The 9,956-nt window shown below is 39.0% G+C and overlaps 1 long non-coding RNA gene across 1 annotated transcript; it reads left to right on the top strand.

Annotated features, from left to right (window-relative positions):
- Nucleotides 1-598: 598 nt before the first annotated feature.
- Nucleotides 599-7,293, top strand: LOC120567726. Its single transcript, XR_005640607.1, has 7 exons — nt 599-902; nt 1,438-1,734; nt 3,090-3,125; nt 3,357-3,431; nt 3,594-3,681; nt 3,780-3,906; nt 6,947-7,293. It is a non-coding gene; the product is annotated as an uncharacterized LOC120567726 (long non-coding RNA).
- Nucleotides 7,294-9,956: the final 2,663 nt, after the last annotated feature.

Here is a 9,956-nt window from a genome sequence, read left to right as displayed (position 1 = left end):
ACTGCCCTCAACAAACTGAAGCAATAATACTCAATGGACTCATGGTTTTGTGAATGTGTTGCGTTACTTGTGGCTATGTGTTTTTTGTGTGATTAATTGTTCTTATGTGTGTACAGGCTGTGAAAACAAATTTCCTTTAACAGAGAACAGGAAATGATCTATCACTACAACTAAGATAGACTGGGCCTGTGTTATGTGTGGAATGAGGAATGACACTAGTTTCAACAACAGGCCATGCTCGGAATGTGCGTTTCGAGAGAAACAATAAAGCAGGAAGAGTTGAACAACTAATTCCAAAAATTGCTGTAGTTTTATTTTACTCCCCTTAAGAAAACTGAAATCTCAACTCAGATTGTGTGTGTATTGGGTTCAAATTGGTAATCTAAAAAGAATCACCGCTGAGACATCCCCTTGTCAAACTGTCATACTGTGGTTTATGGGAAGAGAGGAGGATGAACCGGACGGACTGCTCATCAACTGAAAACAAACAAGTTTGTTCTTGTCATTCATTATTGGCACTGATGTTCGGCTGCTTGCAACATAGTGAGGCGTATTGATTGTTTGGCGTGTGAACAGTCTTACTGAAAGTATGACTTGGATGTTGGGGTCAAAGCATACCCACATACAACATAGAGTACACTGATTGGAGATGATCAACCTATTCTTGTTTTATACAGTTGGCTTTGGAATCTTAAAATGTCTGTATAAAGAGTACAGAGAGCAGCATAAGGGAGTAACTCTGAGAGTGATTGTGATTTGTGATAGGCAGTGAAACTGGTCCACCCAATGGGTGTGAGAAGGAAAAATGTACTGAATGATGATTACTGTGATTGTGCCAAGCCCAACTGTCAAGAGGCAAGGTTGACAGACAAACACTTGACAATACCAATGGGGCTTCTAAGGTAAATATTTCACATTTTGAGAATATAAAGTATGTTTTCTTTTTAATTGCTTAGGACATTGTGAGTGTATTTGTTGTTTGTGTTTTTTTAAATGAAAGGATACCTAGATAGAATTAAACAGATCATCTCTACTGAACATTTTCCCAGTTTTTATGCTATAATAGTTGATAATGCAGTGTGAGAATGAGGTGAAACTATTGTAATTATCACATATCTCAACCTGCACTGAGTTAAAAAAATAAATTAAAAAAAGTGTCTGTTTCAGTGAAGATTCTGTACAGACAACGTGGATGTAATAGTGTCCTGTAACAGCTCATCTGATTAGGTCAGGTTCACATCCAGCCATTGTGACATCAGTGAATTTGCTTGGCAATGAATTTGCCTAACAAATTCATGAGCCATAGACATGTTTGCATTCATTTAGGTTTCAAAAGTCAACCAGTTTTAATCAAGCACAGGCAGCCAACTGGGTTCAGCTCAGTACAGCGGTAACTACAGGGGTGAATGTTTTTTCTTTTCTTGAATTTTCATACAGACATGTATGGACCGAATGGAATGGAATACAACTGTGTACCACAGTTCTTTCAAGTGTGTTTGAGAGGGGATTGCTATGGGCTACCTGAAATTCAACACCTCAGTACTTGACTGCATCTTCCATGAAATCATCCTATGTCCGGACAATACTCCAATACTCAGAAGTTGACAACGCAAGTGTAACTGTAGACATTTGTGCAAGTCATGGCAAGTCATGGCAACAAAACAGTGGTATTGAAGACCAACTCAGCTAACATGAAACAGGACAAGGATTAAGAGATACAACTCAACATCCCAGGTAAGCTGACATTCTAAATGAATCTACAAAAGATTGGTTTTATTATAAGATAGGTGTTTGTTTTTCCTTCCATTTCAGTCAGAGACACTAACATCAAGGAATTAATCATGTATTACAACATTACACATTATACAGTTAGGTTTGGCAGAAAAGGCATGTTTTTTTAAGGCTTTGAAAGAATCTGAGCAATTAGGATTATGTTATGCTAAAAAAATGTCCTTCTAACACATAATGGTTCCGAATTAGAGATGGCTGTAAACATACATGAACATTGGAGCTTAGCAAGAATTGTCAGTTTATACTGTAAATTCCAACTGGTAAACTTCTATATGATACTGTCCATACAGTCAATGAAATCAATGCTTCCAATGAGCTTCAATTTCCTAAACCAAAGCAAAGTTTCATTTATTTAGGACATTGACAAACCTGCTCTTTAGCTGTGTCATTTAAATCATATTCAGGGTAAACCATTAAAAAATGTTAACAAAACTTAAACTTAATGGAATTTAGTTTGGTGATATAACGTGAGGCTGGGTGGTAGTATCGCGAGAATGAAAACGTGGCTTTGCATCAGCAACGTAATGTCACGTTGGGCATAGCTGTCTGGTCAAGGCCTGTGTTCCACAGACAACTCCAATTTTCTATAAAATTGTATTTGTGTTATAACGACTGAAATGGTAAGGCTATTGGTGTTATGTAATTGTTGTTAATGTAAAATGTTGGTTTATACCTATACTTACTGACAAGATAGCAGTGATTCATCATGTTGTTTATCTGCCGATAACCAGCTAACAGTCTGCTAACCAGCCATTCTGTTAGCATAGCCTGTTTTTGTTGAGCGATAATAGCTGTATTAATCTATTGTTTTCATGTCAGCATGACAGCGCTTAAATACAATAACTGGCTTTTCTAGTCTGGCTACATTTAATGAGGGCAGTGTCTTTATTTTGCATGGTACATTGGAGTGCGATTATCCAGAGGACATGTTTTTCTGTCGTGTCATGCGGAGACTTGTGGATTTCCTTCGTACTTTTTAGGCAATATTACACACAAGCTAAAACTAGGAGCTCTTTAACTTTTATTTAAGCTGTCAGCATTGAAGAGAGTTGTTACTACTATTCAGTAGTCTCACATTGCCAGACCTATCTCCACAGCACAAACTATCCAGTAACCTCTCAAACCTTTAGTTTTCTAATTAGATTTTCTTATCTGCTCATTCCATAATGTCATTATCGGTTGAGTTATTGTGCAAATGGGCCCATCAGTGAGTCAGGCAGAATTTAAGAGGTTAAATGGTGGTCAAACAAAAACATGTATTTTTCATGTAAAATATTGTCCTGCGATTTCCCACTCAGGTTCGAATCATACATCCCGAGGAGTCGTCTCTTCCAGTGAGTATAATTATTTCTCTCTTATCACCTTCATCTTGTACTCGTCACACTGCATTGTTTGTTTCTCTCACATACACACATACACATACACACACACACACACACACACACAAAACATATTTAACAAAGCAAATAATAACTAATAGTTAACCATGAAATAGTTGTTATTTTTTATTAGTATGAAATAAATGTATACTCCTGTTTTTCTGTTTATTTCCATTCTCTTCCTAGGTCCAGTGTGAGACCAACCCTACTGGTTTGAATGGAGTTGTGGTGTTTGATGATCTAACTTATGCCATACCTTCTGTAAGTACACACATTAAAATGAACATTGACTTGTATAAAAATGTTCTTAGATTAAAGTAAAAAGTAGGTATTTTTCATTAAAGAAATGGGGGAGGATAAAACATAATCATGTAATGACCCCTCTGATTTATCTTGCTGTCCCGTGATGCTGCTGACCCCCAGGTTGACAACCAGCAGCCTATAGATCGAGCCCCGTCTTTGGACAACTTAACCGGTGTGAGTGTAGGATTGGAGCAGCAGTGGAGCTCAGGTAAATGAGGACAAACCATCTATACAGAATCATAATAATCTATGAAATATTTTTGATTTGAGTTTAATTTACTAAAGACAGAATTTAACTGTTTTCAGAAGAAACACATCACCAGTAGGAGAACCCAATGTTTCAGCCCCATGGAGACTCGACGTCTGGTGGGAGACATCTGAGACATTGTCCTTTCTACCATAGTGAGACCACACACAGAGTGCCCCTCAACTGGTAATTGCAGTATTAGAATTCGCACTTTACAGTGTTGATATCCACAGTACTCAGAATCCGCCAGCCACAGTAGCAGGTGTACAGAGAAAGTTCATTTTCAGCCCTACTTACCCCCCCAAAATCAACAAATTATTATTATTAGAGACTGTATTTAAATTCAAAGAACGTGGTTAATTAATCCAATTTGAAAGCCAAACTCAGTATTATCAGGGGTCAGTTACACAAAGAGATTTTAGACTGGTCTGCAGTTTTAGAGTGAGTGACCAAGAGAGTGGGGGGAGTACAAAAAAGGGAAAATAAACTTAACTTTATTTGGTCTGTGCTTCATTGTAGACTTTGTAGAATCACAATGGAGTTTTGGCAGAATCATATTGTTTCCTTGCAGCTCAATATAAAATGTTATTGGTCATGGTACAGTCCACAGGAACCTCTCTCTCTGATTTTGTCCCAGTCTATCGTACCTTTGTAGAACACTTCCTTTGTGTTCCTTGAAAATAGTTATTGCTCGCTACAATCATCCCATACCTTCATGAAGCAATACCTTCCAAATGCAAATACACTGTAAGAGATCAGGAACAATATCCACAGTCCCCATTCTGGGAAAATAATGCATTCAAAAGTTCAGCTATAAATAAGCATAATCAAGTGGGTATCATCGTCCTGGAAGTCATGTGTAGACTCATTGCTAGTCTATATCGACAAGGTCCCACTTCCAGGATTGTTCAGGTGCTGCCGGAAATTCCGCTGGATGTTCCTCTTTTTCGGCCGGATGTCTGTCACCTTCTGCTTTCTTTGTGTTGGCATCCTAAACTCTGGTCGATTTTAGAGGACTATGGTTAACTGCTCCTCAGATCTCTGCAGGGTAAATCCAGACAGCTAGCTAGACTATCTGTCCAATCTGAGTTTTCTGTTGCACGACTAAAACAACTAACGTACACATGTTCCACCAAAACAAGTTCCTTCCCGAGGCTGTTTTGCAGAGGCACCATTATTGTGTCCGGCGCTTAGTGTCGCCCTCCCAAGACGATTGTGATTGGTTTAAAGAAATGCCAAAAACCCAGAGCACGTTTTTCTCCCATCACGGAATGCTGTGTGAACTATCCAGACCCTCCTCCGCAGCGCAATGGAGGAAGGTCTGGCAATGTGAATTTGGCGTCCCAGCAACAAAAAATTAGCTAAGCCTAACCAAGTGGCCTTAGTTGTTTAACTGAATGAATATTTTTTTTGACAGTCATATGGGCTATTTTGGCACTGACAAAACACTGTTGTTAGTACTAGAGAATTTAGGTATCATTTAGGTTATTTTAGAAGGCAATGACAAAGTATTTTGTTATTTAGGTATAATGACTTGATTTACAAGTTGATATCAGAGGATATATGATGACAATGATTACACATGGATATTGGTAGATAGATACCCTTTGCGAATAATTACCGCAGAAGGCTGTATTATGAGAAAAGCAAGGGAAATCGTTGTTTTCGTTAAAGCAGCAGCAAATTGATGCCACAGTACAACGGACTTAAAGCAGCTTAGAGCTGTATCATCACATTTCTACCAGCATCTGATGTGTTTTTATGCTGTATAAAGAGTAAACTAATGTGAGTAAAAGACTAAACAAAACTATATGAGCATATTGCACCTAATCATCTCATCACAATTTCCATTCATCCGACCCCCTCCTAGTCATTGATGTGTGCTGGATGAATTTGTCAAGCAGGAAGATAATTAACTGGGCCATGAGATAAAGAGAATGAATACTGCAAAACTATCACCTGCCGCTACATCCATTTAATAATTTACAACCCAAATTCATTTTGCACTACATTTGTGTGGTGTTTTTTTTTTTTTTTGCTGCACATCATTTATATTCATAAATATGCATGGGATGTCAATATTATTGGGTTGTTCATTTATTAAGCTGGAAGAGACCAGAGGAGTATAGAAGTCAAGATAAGAAGGGTGTATTACTTACTGATAACTCATCATCATCTATCTGATAATATTTCTATCTGGCTTTTTATTAAGACTTTGGGCTGAGCAGGGGAAGGGCACAGTGCAGGAAAATTCATGAGTGGAGCTGCCATCAGTGTGATAAAGATTCTGAAACGCTAATCACTTAAAAGGCTCAAAGTCCCCGAACTTTTCACTTCTACCTCAAGACCATATTTTATTTTATTTATTTTATTATTAAATTCGTAATTCAAATTCAAAGTCATATACAGAGACATACAGTTCATTTTCAGGGATTCAAAAATGTATTTGACCACCATGTATATAATTGATGCATTTTACACGAACCTATGAACCATGAAACCAACAGCATGCATATTAAAGACATAAAGTTTGAATTGTATTAAAGTATGTTTCTAATCAATCTGAAGGAAAGTGAAGTATCAAGACATATATACAGTGATGACCAAGTTCACCCTAAACTAGTCAGTTGATGGAGACAAAAACAGAGAAAAGTGGAAAAGAGAGTGTATATTGGACTTTAATCGGTTACTTAAACCAATGTACTTATAAACTACATTTTAATACATGATTGCATTTTATTGCTAGTATGTGTTTTCTATTGTTATTGAGTATTTTTTCTGCAGTGGTATTGCTACTTTTATATCAGTGAATTCTTGTTACATCACAAAAAGGAATCCCACCTCACATAGGGAAGAAGGGTTGATCGTCCTCCTTTACCTCAGTGTGTGTTTGTTACTATTGTTAATTAATCTCTCTCCAAAAGCAAAAATAGCCTAATTTCATGTAATCTCCAACAGCAATTGTGAAAATGGGTGAAAATGGGTTGTTGTTGTTGTTGAAACAGCAGTATGACATAGGTCTATATTTGTACTGAAAACCATTAGAAAAGTCAATTTCCTTCCCCTACTTTTTTCTATTCTACAGTTAATTGCATTACCAACCAACATACTGTACATATGACTGATCAGGAGATGGTGGCTGAAGTCTTTAATTATCTTCACTTTCATTTTGCTAAAATTATGTTCTCACCAATTATGTCACGTTTTGTGTCTCTCTTGTATGCAGGTGGAGTCAGAATGGTCCATGGCTGGTGATGGCACTAGCTGGTGTGATGCTCCCTCTGTTGTGCACAATGCTCGTTTTCTCAAAAGAAGAATCATTTTGAAATGTCTTTCGTCGTGTCATGATGTCCTTTTTGTCACAAGGGTGTTAGGAATGGAGGGGGGAGGATATTGTGTATTCCACATTATTATTACCTCATATTTAAATTTTATTTTTGGCCTTCCCTTGTGACATTTATTACATAAAAACCAGATAAAAAATGTATGTTTTGTACAATTGTAACATAATTGTATGTACCTATGTGAATAGGAATTTCCTCTATGAGGACAAATAAATGATATATCTGTCTATTTATGAATCATAGTGTTTTGCCATATATGTTCCTGGCAATCTGTAACGGGGCTTTATTTTCTAAATGTGTTAAGTGTTTACTTTCTCTATGGCCTTGGCAGGATGCAGCACTGTCTAATCATACAGCTGCTACGTCTCCCTTCTATGGAGGCACAACGAATTCCTCTGCCTGAAACAGGTGAGGTTATGTTGGACACCTGGGTAACATTGTCTCAACTGACATAGCACAAGTTCATAAGCTGGAAATTCCACAACAATTATCTTTAGCAAAGACTATTCCATTTGTTTCCCTGACTTCTACAGTCATACCTTTATCCTGCATTATATCGCACGCAGAAAAGCATTAAAGGGGTATTTCAGTATTTTTATTTGTGTTTAAGTAGTAAATATCCATGACGTTTCACTTCCAGGATTGGACTGTGGTTAACTGCTCCTCAGATCTCTGCAGGGTAAATCCAGACAGCTAGCTAGACTATCTGTCCAATCTGAGTTTTCTGTTGCACGACTAAAACAACTTTTGAACGTACACATGTTCCACCAAAACAAGTTCCTTCCCGAGGCTATTTAGCAGAGGCGCCGTTGCTCCGTCCGGCACTTAACCGCCGCCCAAGACGATTGTGATTGGTTTAAAGAAATGCCAATAAACCAGAGCACGTTTTTCTCCCATCCTGGAATGCTGTGTGAACAAGCCAGACCCTCCTCCACAGTGCTGTGAAGGAGGGTCTGGCAATGCAAGACTACTGTCTAATTGACTAATCATTAGCCCCTCTTTCATCCGCAGTACTGTCATTTTCATACAGTCCATAAGCTACTATATTTATTATTGTAGGGTAATAAGAAGGCTTCAAATAAAAGATTGAGTGAGATTACCCTGTGATGTAAACAACAGGTCATTTAAACTGGAACGGATTTCATGCTGGAGAAAATCAATGGTGGCTATCTTTGTTCTGGACAACATATCATTTGTGGAGTCCTGGTGTAATAATTACACTGGCACATCAGGAGGAGAGCGTATGCTGGCAGGTGAGTGCCTGGACTGAGCACAAAAGACTGAAAAGAGTTGAAAGAGGCGGCATGAAAAAGGCTACAAACAGACTGTTGGATTCTTCCCTGAAAGTAGATGATCAGTGGCTCCGAGCTGTCATTGGTAGGTTGTTTTCTCAAAGTAAACCAAAACACAAAAACACGAAGGGATTTCACCTTTGACCTGTCACCCCTATTTTCAACTGGGCACGTCTGCGCTGCGTTGCGGACCCCCGCGAGCAATCGCGGCCATTCAAGTCGATGCTTGATATTCCACCAGCCGCGCCGTGGCTCGTCCCAGAAGCATGCGTGAAGTGGCTCTCCGCTCTGCTCGGCTAAAGATACGTGCCAGGTACATTTTCACGTGAGCCGCGGGGTGTTCAGACAGCCGGGCAGGAAGTGAAACAGAAAGAGCATCCAGTCCATTTACCAAAACACACCTCCCAATATCAAATCCTTTTTTTAAGGACAACGCCAGAAAAGAGAAGGCATGGAGTTTAATTGCAGTGAGTGCCTGGGGTGGAAGGTAGACACTAGCTTAATAAACACGTGATTGTTTTGTAAAGTACTTGTAGAGACAATATAATCTGTGAGTCAGGCAGCAAGAAACTTCACTTCTGAGAAGCTAAAACAGCTAGCAACTGCCGCTCTGTAGCACAGAGCTATGTAGCCGATGTCACGTGACCAGCCGGCGGTCTCCTAGTTTCCGTATGATATACGTTTTAACGTGCATAACTTTTCTTACGATATCCTACGAACCCGTTCATGGGAATGCATTAAACAGAAACAAAAGCAGTGTAAGTATTGGAAGAATAGTTGGCTCTCTTTTAATTGGCATTGCCATTCTAAAGTTGCAGTTTTATTGTTTTTTCATGGTGCACATATTGCATCACTTAGTATAAAACTAAGATATGTTGGTGATGTCACCAGGTATAATGTTATACAGAAGACCCGAGAGGCACCTGAGAAATCTGTTTTTGGGGGGATCCATTTTCAAATCGGATCTAAATTGTGTAAATCCTGTGTTGGGTTATGACTTATGAGAGCAGGTAAAAAAAAAAGGGGTAAGGACGCATTCCGAGTGAAGTTCTTGCCTGAATCAGGTTGGTGTGACACTCGCTGACACACTTGTTGTGTGCCTGCTTGTGCTTTAGGTCTTTTGCAAGGCTGACAAAAGAGTGTCCAGCATGGCATGTAGCATGCAGGTAAGTATTGCGTCTTTGTAGCGTGGCACTGAACTTTCTGTGTCTTTGTCCTTCTCTGCTTCTTTTCTCCTGGAGGGTTGTTTTCCACTCAGGTACCTCAGGTGTTGGTGTGGAGAGTCTGTGGGGTATGTCCTTGTGTTGTTTCCACCTCCTGATGTTGAAGACTTTGGGCAGGAGGAACTCGGACTGCAGCTGCGATTGCTGCATTCTGTCCTGGCTCACGGGCATTTCTTGTGCCAGAGTCTTCACTTCCTAGAAGCAGACGTACTGTAGCCTCTATTCTCTGATATGGCTATGCATGTGAGAAAACTGATAAAACAAACCCAACATATTATGAAAACTTGTAATGTACATACCCTGTAAAATGTGTGGATAACAAGGTGAAACTTTGCTTTAAAATTGGGTGGGTTGAGATCAACACCTATCTAGCGAAA

This window comes from Perca fluviatilis, chromosome 11 (genome assembly GCF_010015445.1).
Source record: "Perca fluviatilis chromosome 11, GENO_Pfluv_1.0, whole genome shotgun sequence".
Lineage (NCBI taxonomy): Eukaryota > Metazoa > Chordata > Actinopteri > Perciformes > Percidae > Perca > Perca fluviatilis.
This window is presented reverse-complemented; position numbering and strand designations above follow the sequence as displayed.